Below are 9583 nucleotides of genomic sequence, written 5' to 3'. Positions count from 1 at the left end.
TAGCAGGTTGTGTGTAATCTAAGCCTCTGTTTCTTCACATATGAAGTACTGACCTTACACTCTATAGATAGTAATATCAACCTTATGGCTTTATTGGGGTCATGAAATGAGGTGGCATATGTAAAGCATTTAATAGACATTCAGTGTTCGTTACCAGCTACTACTTAAGGTAATAATTGCCCTTCATAATAGAAACATTCATAATTCATAAATGCCCATTTTCTACCAGTTGTCAACATACATGCTACGTTGCTGTAAACCTTGCATAGTTATAAAATTCAATTTCCATCTTTCATAAATTGAAATGTTAACATCCTGCTAAAGCTACTGAAATGTCTGATTCTGCCACTGACTGGTGGTACAACTTGGGACAAACATGTAATCAATCTGTGGCTTTGCTTCTGCATTAGTAAAATGACAAGATTGGACTGTTCTAAATGAATTTTAGTGTCTCTTCCAACTTTACCATTCTTCTGGTCTTATATGTCAGTTAAATGGCTGTTTAATATACACGAGTCATCATGGGATAATTGCATGTTTATCGTAAAGAAATCCATATTCCTCTCGGAGGAAGGCAAACTGTTGACATCTAAAATTAGTCTCTCAAATAATATTACCTCACGAAAGAAAAAGAGGTGATGGTAGCACAATTCATGCTCAGATTTTGTAATTTGGGAAATCTCTAAAAATTGAGAGATGTAAGAGGTGATGACAGAATAATTCATATGCTCACATTTTGTAATTTTGGAAATCTCTAAAAATGATTCTCAAAGGTAGAAAGTGAAATGGAATTTAGGGACATAGAGATAGTCACAGAAAAGTATGTAGCAGAACACACCATTAGGCTTACAATCTGCAACTCCATATATAAATAAGCCTCCAAACCCAAGTTGCCTTAGTTATTGGAAACCCAAATGACTGACATATTTCTATTTTCCTGGAAATGCAAAACAGACTTGTGTAATTAACCATTCCTTTGGTATTTATTTTGAAACCAACTGTGCATTTCTTGGCCTCTTCACATACAAATAATGCCAATGCCTATGCAGTTCCACAGAATTCTTGTGCAGTTCTCCCTCGCTCTACCCATTTTTTTTCTTGCGCTCCTCTCCATTACCTCATAAATGGTGAACATTTCAGAAATAACTATCCCATTAGAAGAAGGTCTCTACACGTCACCTATAAGGCATGAGAGGAAAAATTCAAAAGCTGCCTTTGCATAAAAGTGGGAAAAGGAGGAGAAATGAAATTTCTAATGGACATAGTAATGCAAGAAAGTGCTGTGCATGAAGAACCCAGCTTCTCTCTGACAGATGGTGCGCTGTGCATGCAGCTAGACAAGCAGCGTTCAGGGGCTTGCTCCATTGCAAATACAGAAACAATAAAAATGCATATTGATTTTTAAAGAGATGTGTAATTAAGTATGACATTCTAACTGATAGAGATTTACCAAGGCAGAACCGCGAGATTTGGGGGGTCCTAATATGGGATACTGTTTAATTTATTTAAATGTTATTCCTAGGATGGCAAAACTTCAAGAACTTCCACTTGTCTGTGTATGTGTGCCTTTGTGTCTGTGGGTTTATGTCTGTGTGTGTGTGTGTGTGTGTGTGTGTGAATACAACTGGATCTATGGCTTAAGATGGTGCATACCCATTTGAAATTTTCTTGGAGGTTAGAAAAGCAAAGGTTGCAACCCTTATACTCAGTTGCCTTGGGCAAGCAAGAAAAATATCTGTCAAGACCCAGGTCTTGCTGTTAAGGCTGGAGTTGAGAAATGCCCTCCAAATGCCTTCAAGTCAACATTAGCTATGACAGAAGCAAGACTATTATTTAACAGTAGCAGCAAACGTCAAAAACAAACTGTGCCTGGCATTTTGACAAGACACTATTGAAAGAGAACCACTTTTTCAGCACTTGTGTAACTGTGGGAGAGAACTCGACAATTAATATCCTGAGGTCTGGTAAGAGGGTTTCCAGGCTGCTTGGTGGTTTCCTTCTGATACAAATGAAAGGAGCAGGCAAGTGGAGGACATGGGCAAAAATAATCTGAAACAATGAGGCCTGGAGAAAAGGACTGATACATCAGAAATCAGGTACCTTGTGGCTAATTAAAATGTAACTCCTCCCTCAGGAGACTGCACTCCCACCGTGGTGACACTATAAAGTATGAGGACAAAGCCATCATCCCTAGGTGAAAATAAGATGCTGACAAAACCTATCTCCTCCCTCCCACCTCCTTTCCTTGCTCTCCAGCAGCCTCGTGCCATCCTGCGGCACCCTACCTGAGCTTCCCTCCATGGAAACAGCCCCTGCCTGAACTGGCCAAACCCTCAGCCCTGCAGTCAATCAATCAATTAATCAGTATAATAACAACCAGCCAGTTTCTGTCCTACGTCCTTAGGAACTTGCTCCCTGTTAACTAACCGACAAGTCGAGCTGTGGCAAGGTGTCAGCAGGCACAGTGATTCGTGTACTCTGCTTCCTCTTACTTTGACAGAAGCATTAGGGAAGCAACCTAATCCAAAGGAAATGCCAATGTCATGGCTCCATACTCATGCTTTGAAGTGAATGAGGAGAGAGGGAATGGAACTAATATTTCATTGGACGGCCCTTATGAGCTAAGCCTTTGAAACGTTATCACATTTAATGTTAACAGCCCTCAAGGAAAGGTGGTATTGTGTCTCCATCTTACAGGTAGAAACCTGAAGTTTAGAAAGCATGAGGAACATGCCCAGCGTCCCAGTCTGCAAGTAACTCACTCAGAGTTAAAGCCTGCATTCTGTCTGTCCCACAGCTGACTCTTCCTTGGCTCTCTCTGCCACAGCCCAAGTTCACACCTTGATCAGACTCAGAATGTTCTTTTTCTTTTTTCTTTTTATTTTTTTGAGACAGAGTTTCACTCTTGTTACCCAGGCTGCAGTGCAGTGGCATGATCTCGGCTCAATGCAACCTCTGCCTCCCAGGTTCAGGAGATTCTCCTGCCTCAGCCTCCCGAGTAGCTGGGATTACAGGCATGTGCCACCATGCCAGGCTAATTTTGTATTTTTAGTAGAGATGGGGTTTCTCCACGTTGGTCAGGCTGGTCTCAAACTCCCGACTCAGGGATCCGCCTGCCTTGGCCTCCCAAAGTGCTGGGATTACAGGCGTGAGCCACCGCACCTGGCCTTCATTTTAAATAAGAGCCTGACAATGATGCTGCTTAAGAAAGGGAACACCAGGAACTATGGTGGGTGGGGCAGTCTTACTTGCAGGCCTCCTAAAAAGAACCCCCATGGGCAGATGTAGATCCCGCCTGAGCAGAAGCATGCCCTGCCTGAGAAGAAACATGAGTGCATGTTTAATCCTCAAAGAGAAGCCAAGCCCTATGTTTTAAAAGCCCTCCCTTCCACCCACTTCCTCTACCTGCAACCTTTACTACCACCAGACCAGACTTTCTGTTCTTGAGAGTGCATACACGTATCTGTGCACATGGGTTTCCTGTCCATACCATCCAAGGAGAAAGGCCTTGACCTCCTCCAGCTGGGTCTGCTCCTTCCTTCGAACCCCATTGGTACCTGTGCCCATACCTTTCAGAGCTTTCTTGACCAGTGTCAACACGCTGCTCTTCCTCTTAAAGAACGCACCATCAATACAGCCCAGGCACACGGCTCCCACAAAACTAGCCACTTACATAGTATGGGGTCACATCAAAAATGACACCATCCAGCACAGTCATTCATACAGACTTCTCTCACACTAAACCTTTTTACAAGGTGAGAAGTCAAAACCTGTGAAAACTGTTTCTTTTCAGCTGGGTGCAGTGGCTCACTCCTTAAATCTCAGCACTTTGGGAGGCTGAGGCAGGAGGATCGTTTGATCCCAGGACTTTGAGACCAGCCTAGGCAACACAGTGAGACCCCGACTCTACAAAAAGTAAACAAAATTAGCCAGGTACGCACCTCAGGTCCCAGCTACTAGGGAGGCCGAGGTGGGAGGACTGCTTGCCCTGGCTGAAGGTTGAGGCTGTAGTGAGCCATAAGCACACCACTGCACTACTGCACTCCAGCCTGGGTGTCAGAGGAAGACTCCATCTCTCAAAAATAAATAAATAAATAAAAATTAAAAAACTATCTCTTTCCTGTCTGTCAGATTTCCACATGGGTCTGGGTCTCTGGAAGCTGTGGCAGGGCAGAACAGCTGCTACGGAAAGGGGCTTGAGGTCCAAATCAAGGACATTCCCAGGCTTTCTAGAAATGCTTTTTATTAACTTTCTAAAGAAACTCAGACTCCAGAGTGGAGGAACACATTCAACATGAATACGTCTGCAAAGTCTTTCCCTTTTCTCCTAAAAAGCTAAGATTGCATTTCTATCAGCAATGCCTACAATGCCAAGTCACTTATTTCCGTGAGAAATGCATATGCAACATGAGGCAGGAGCAGCGAAGGGACTTTCAGGGACAGCAGACAGGTGATGAGGAAAGTCTTTGGTCACCGGAGTGAAGTCAAACCAGGGTTTGAAACTGCTCTGCCACCCAGAAAAATGTGGGCGTTGGCAGCCGTAAAATGGGGTCAATACCCACAGAAGTATGCTGGGGATATTCCCAGGAAGCACCAGAGAGACACCTGGTTCATTCCCTCCCACACATTTCTCCTTTTAGGTGAGAGGAAAAGATGAAAGTGAACCCCTTCCTTCTTTCTCACCACTCCAAGACTTAGATACAAAGTTTACATTTTACGTTTTTTAAAGACCATAATTTTGGTTTAAACTTTGCCACCAAAAAATATTTTCTTATAGTCATGTTCACTATCAATCACTAAGGGAGAAAAGTATTCTGTTGTGAACAGAGTACCGCAAAACGTTTTACAACTGTGGCAGACATTGCCAGGGATCACCAACATTTGGTTCTCCTCTCCCTTTGGAGGACAGGTTACACATTCCAGCCCCTTTGCAGTTAGGGCCACAGGATTAGTTCTGGCCAATATGCAGAGCAGAAGTGCAGCACATTCCTTCTAGGCCCAAGCAGAGAAGAGTGAGTATGAGAACCCATGCCCATTCTTCCCCTGCCTTGGCAAGCGAGTGAGGCTGCCTGTCTGCAGTGGGGCACAGTCTCCCACAAACCGGAGTGTGTATGTCACGTAAGTGGGAAATAAACCTGGTTATGTAAAGCCAAGTTACGCATCAATGAAAACAAGCTGCCATTTCAAAATCAGATTATCCCACAATATTTAAGGATCACTCATTTATTCTTTCTGGGGGAAAAACTGAACCAAACTCAACTTTAGTATGAATTTTACACATATTCCGGGAAGATATGCTTCAACATGCCCTGATGTGCCTTGAGGACAGACATGATCTTGATATGCACGAGGATCTGGGACTTTGAAAATGCCACAAAGATTTGTCTTTATAAACATCTTTAAGTTTCATCTTAAATTTGTCAGTCTGCAAGCTTCCCAAGCCCAGGGTGTGAGACTACCCACCCCAGGTGCATCCAGCTGATCCTGAGGTGATGGGCCAGCACTTTGCCTCTCTGTAATGTCCTGCTGGAAAATCTCAAGCTTCTTTATTAATATAAGCAGAAAGAATTGTTTCAAAACAGAACTGCCACTGTCATACTTTGGTGGAGCAGACATTCCCAAAAGATCTAGGAGTGACATGTGATGACTATAAAGGGAATAGAAATGAGTTTGATCCAATGGCAGAAATTCCCAGGGAATGCATTTTAGAAACTTTTCTTCTGAAACAGTTTCAGCACTTGAGTTATTTCTTTGCTTTGTCTACTCAACTGCTCATCACAATGAACTGGACCATGATCACATTCTGTGCAAGTTTCCCCAAAAAGTGTTTCTAAAAGAGAAGCAAATCTTGCAAATGAAACAGTCTCAGGGAAGCGCAGTAGCAGTAGGTGGATTTACGGTTTTCAGAATGGCAATCAAAAACGATTGTTTTGCAATGGCAATATGTTTCCCAAGTGCTTATTACTTTTAAAGCCCACCTTCGGGGAGGCCACAGAATGATTAGCAGTTACAAATGCTGCCACGTGAAAGCAGCAGAGGACACGGTTACTAGAGCACAATTTTGATTTGGAATCAAAACTGCCCTTGTTCATGAAAATCCTCACAGAAACTGAAACCAGGGAAACAGTGAAAAGGAAAAATCGCCCATATATGGCAATCAGTTTTGACACGAGGCTCATCAATAGCCCAGTCTTTCCAAGGCACATCATTATCTATCTGATCTGCCAAATCTGATACTTAACAACATTGTCTTCAGAACAGTTGACATAGCCTGGAAAAGTCTATCTTGTAAATCACAAAGAAAGATGACAGGTTTCACAGATCTCATCAGTGATAAAAAGAAGGGAGGCATAAAAGAGCAGATGCCAGTATACTTGCTGGCACAATGAACTGAATGAACTATATGTATTTCAAGGAGGAAAAAACCCTTTACATCCCGATTTTTACTGAGGCCTAGTAAGAAACCACTGACTTAACCTATTTATCTCAGCTCCTAACTAAACCGAGTTTTTGAAAGGTAAAGACAGATGATCAGGGAGATGGCATGATTTTGTAGTATAAAAAAGTGGTGGGGAAAGCCAAATCAGGTGTCGGGTAGGCATGCTGCAGCTTCTTCCACCTATCCTAAATCCATAGAAATAACAAAAAGAAAGAGATTTTTAAAAAGAAAAGGAATCCACAACTATACTGCAAAATAAGTACATTCTGTGAACCAGAAACTACAAGGAATCCCTGAAAGCAACAGTGAGCAGCTGGATGGAGGGAAACCACAGCTTGAAATACTCAAGGAGAGGACTTGCTAAATATGAAACCAGAGGCATCCTAAGCTCAGAGGTAGCTGATGCTGGGAGCTGGAAATGCAGGGCAACTGACCTTATGGGTTCAACCAGGCTTCTGTGAAAGCAGCCAGTCTGGCCAACCCTTCTACACTTCTCCTACTTGCCAACCTTGGACCAGGCAGAGACAGCATGGTATCTACCCCATGATGTGAGTGGTTTAGTGCAGACAGTCTCAAGAAGCATGGCAATGTGCCCAAGGCAAACCAGGGGGCACTCACAACTGGAGATCGGCTGGTGGCAGGCTCATCCCACCCTTCCCTGCAATGGCTCTTTAGAAGTGCTTGGAACTTTAGAAGAGCAATTAATATTCTCAGAAAAAATACAAGAATGGCAATATACTTCCATTTCAAAGTACAGCAATCTTAGAAATTAAAATTGCTATCAATAAAATTAAAAACTCAACTGCTGGGCTGAATGGATGGATACAGCTGAAGAGCAACTTGCTGAGCTGGAACACCAGTTATGTAATTCTTCTAGAAGGTAGCACAACAGAGAAAAGCTAAGGGCTATATAAAAAACAGAAACAGAAGGTCAAATATATCTAGAATACAGAACTTTTAGAAGAAAAGAATAGAGAAAGTGAAAAAAGGAACACTAACAGCAAATACAGAAGTAAATTTCCCAGAATTCAAAAGATATATCTGACTGAACAGGACCAACAGGAAAAGACCCACTCCTAAACATATTGTAGTAAAATTTCAGAACACCCAGGGTGATAAATATCTAAAAAATAAATACTCAAGCCTGTAATCCCAACACTTTGGGAGGCCGAGGCAGGTGGATCACCTGAAGTCAGGAGTTCAAGACCAGCCTAGCCAACATGGTGAAACTCCGTCTTTACTAAAAATACAAAACTTAGCCGGGTGTGGTGGCGGGTGCCTGTAATCTCAGCTAGTAGGGAGGCTGAGGCAGGAGAATCACTTGGACCCGGGAGGCAGAGGTTGCAGTGAGCCGAGATCATGCCACTGCACTCCAGCCTGGGTGACAGAGTAAGACCTTGTCTCAAAAAAATAAGAATATAAATAAAAATAATTAAATAAATAAAAGAGGGGGAAAGAGATTCTAATTAAAATCCCAATACAGTCAAGGCACTGAGATAAGTCCCTGCTCAAATGGTGAAAAAGAGTATAGATGACACCCTTCCTTCCCACCTGACCTTTGAGATCACTCCAGGTAACATCAATACCAACATTAACATCTGGTCACCCATGCATTGGAACTCCACTCCACTCCACTGCTGTTCATCTCTACCCACTTCAGTGAACTATGTAAATACAGTTGTTTAGATCACTCTTTGGACCTCATCAAGATCTGGAAATGTTCCACTATATTCCTCTTTGCTTACGAACTCCAAACTTACCACCCTTACCCTTAAACTGGATTTTTAATCTCAACACTTGCAGTCATTTGACTTCACCCCATTTCCTCACGCCATCAGGTCAGCACTGCTGATTCAACTTCCTTCCCCAATTTGCATGGATCCCATGATAACGTCTGTGGATATTTCACTGGGAGCCTCTATTAATTTTTCACATATCTTTGTGCCATGCCTACCAGTGAATTATCAGCTACAATCAATGTATTTCACATCACAATGGGTCTACACTCCTGGGCTGCTGAGCCCACTAAGACATTGCAGAACAATGTCAATTGGCTCTACTGCAAATATCTGACCTCCATCCTCACATGGATCCTTGATGGCCTCAAAACTGTCTGGCAATTCTTTCTTCATCTCTAGTCAGTTCCTATGTCCATTCTTCATAGATGTTGTCCAAACGTCCATCATTCTTTCAAAGTTCGCTAGTTGCCCCAGAACCCTTCACTCCCAATAAAAGATTCAGTATATAATCAGGCTTTTCTTTAAGATATTTTGTGAACTATTTTATTAGTATACAAGGAGGGATTTTATATGTTAAGATACAGCAGGTTAGAAAAACATTTTCAATGTAAAACAACATCTTCTCCTTTATTATCAAGATTAATTCATCCTTCCAATTGTACTTCATTGTACCAGTTACTCTCTGCCTGAAACTTCCTCCTACCTTGGCTTCACCCCATCACTTTTCTGGTTTTCTTCCTACTTTTTTTTTTTTTTTTTTTTGAGACTAAGTCTCACTCTGTCTCCAGGTTGGAGTACAGTGGCACAATCTCGGCTCACTGAAACCTCCGCCTCCCAGGTTCAAGTGATTCTCCTGCCTCAGCCTCCCGAGTAGTTGGGACTACAGATGCCCACCACCACACCCAGCAATTTTTTGTATTTTTAGTAGAGACAAAGTTTCACCATGCTGGCCATGCTCTCGATCTCTTGACCTCGTGATCCGCCTGCCTCAGCCTCCCAAAGTGCTGCGATGACAGGTGTGAGCTTTCCTCCTACTCCTGATCGCTCTTCTCTTTTCACCATAACATGCTCCCTATGTGATTTCATCCACTCCTAAGGCATCATTTATTACTCTCACATGCTGATGACTCCACATTTACATCCAACAGCCCAGACTCAAATATCTGAGTGCTTATGGCACCTTTATCAGATGTGCCCTACATAACTCAACCCCAACATATCAAACCAAACTTGTTAACTGTACCCATTCGTCTGCTTCTCTACATTCTCTTTTAGTTTATGGAAACATCATCCACCTAGTTTCTCAAGATAAAAAAATGAACTTGGCCGGGCGCGGTGGCTCAAGCCTGTAATCCCAGCACTTTGGGAGGCCGAGACGGGCGGATCACAAGGTCAGGAGATCGAG

The sequence above is a fragment of the Theropithecus gelada genome, unplaced genomic scaffold, assembly GCF_003255815.1.
Source record: "Theropithecus gelada isolate Dixy unplaced genomic scaffold, Tgel_1.0 HiC_scaffold_15884, whole genome shotgun sequence".
In the NCBI taxonomy this organism is placed as follows: domain Eukaryota; kingdom Metazoa; phylum Chordata; class Mammalia; order Primates; family Cercopithecidae; genus Theropithecus; species Theropithecus gelada.
This window is presented reverse-complemented; position numbering follows the sequence as displayed.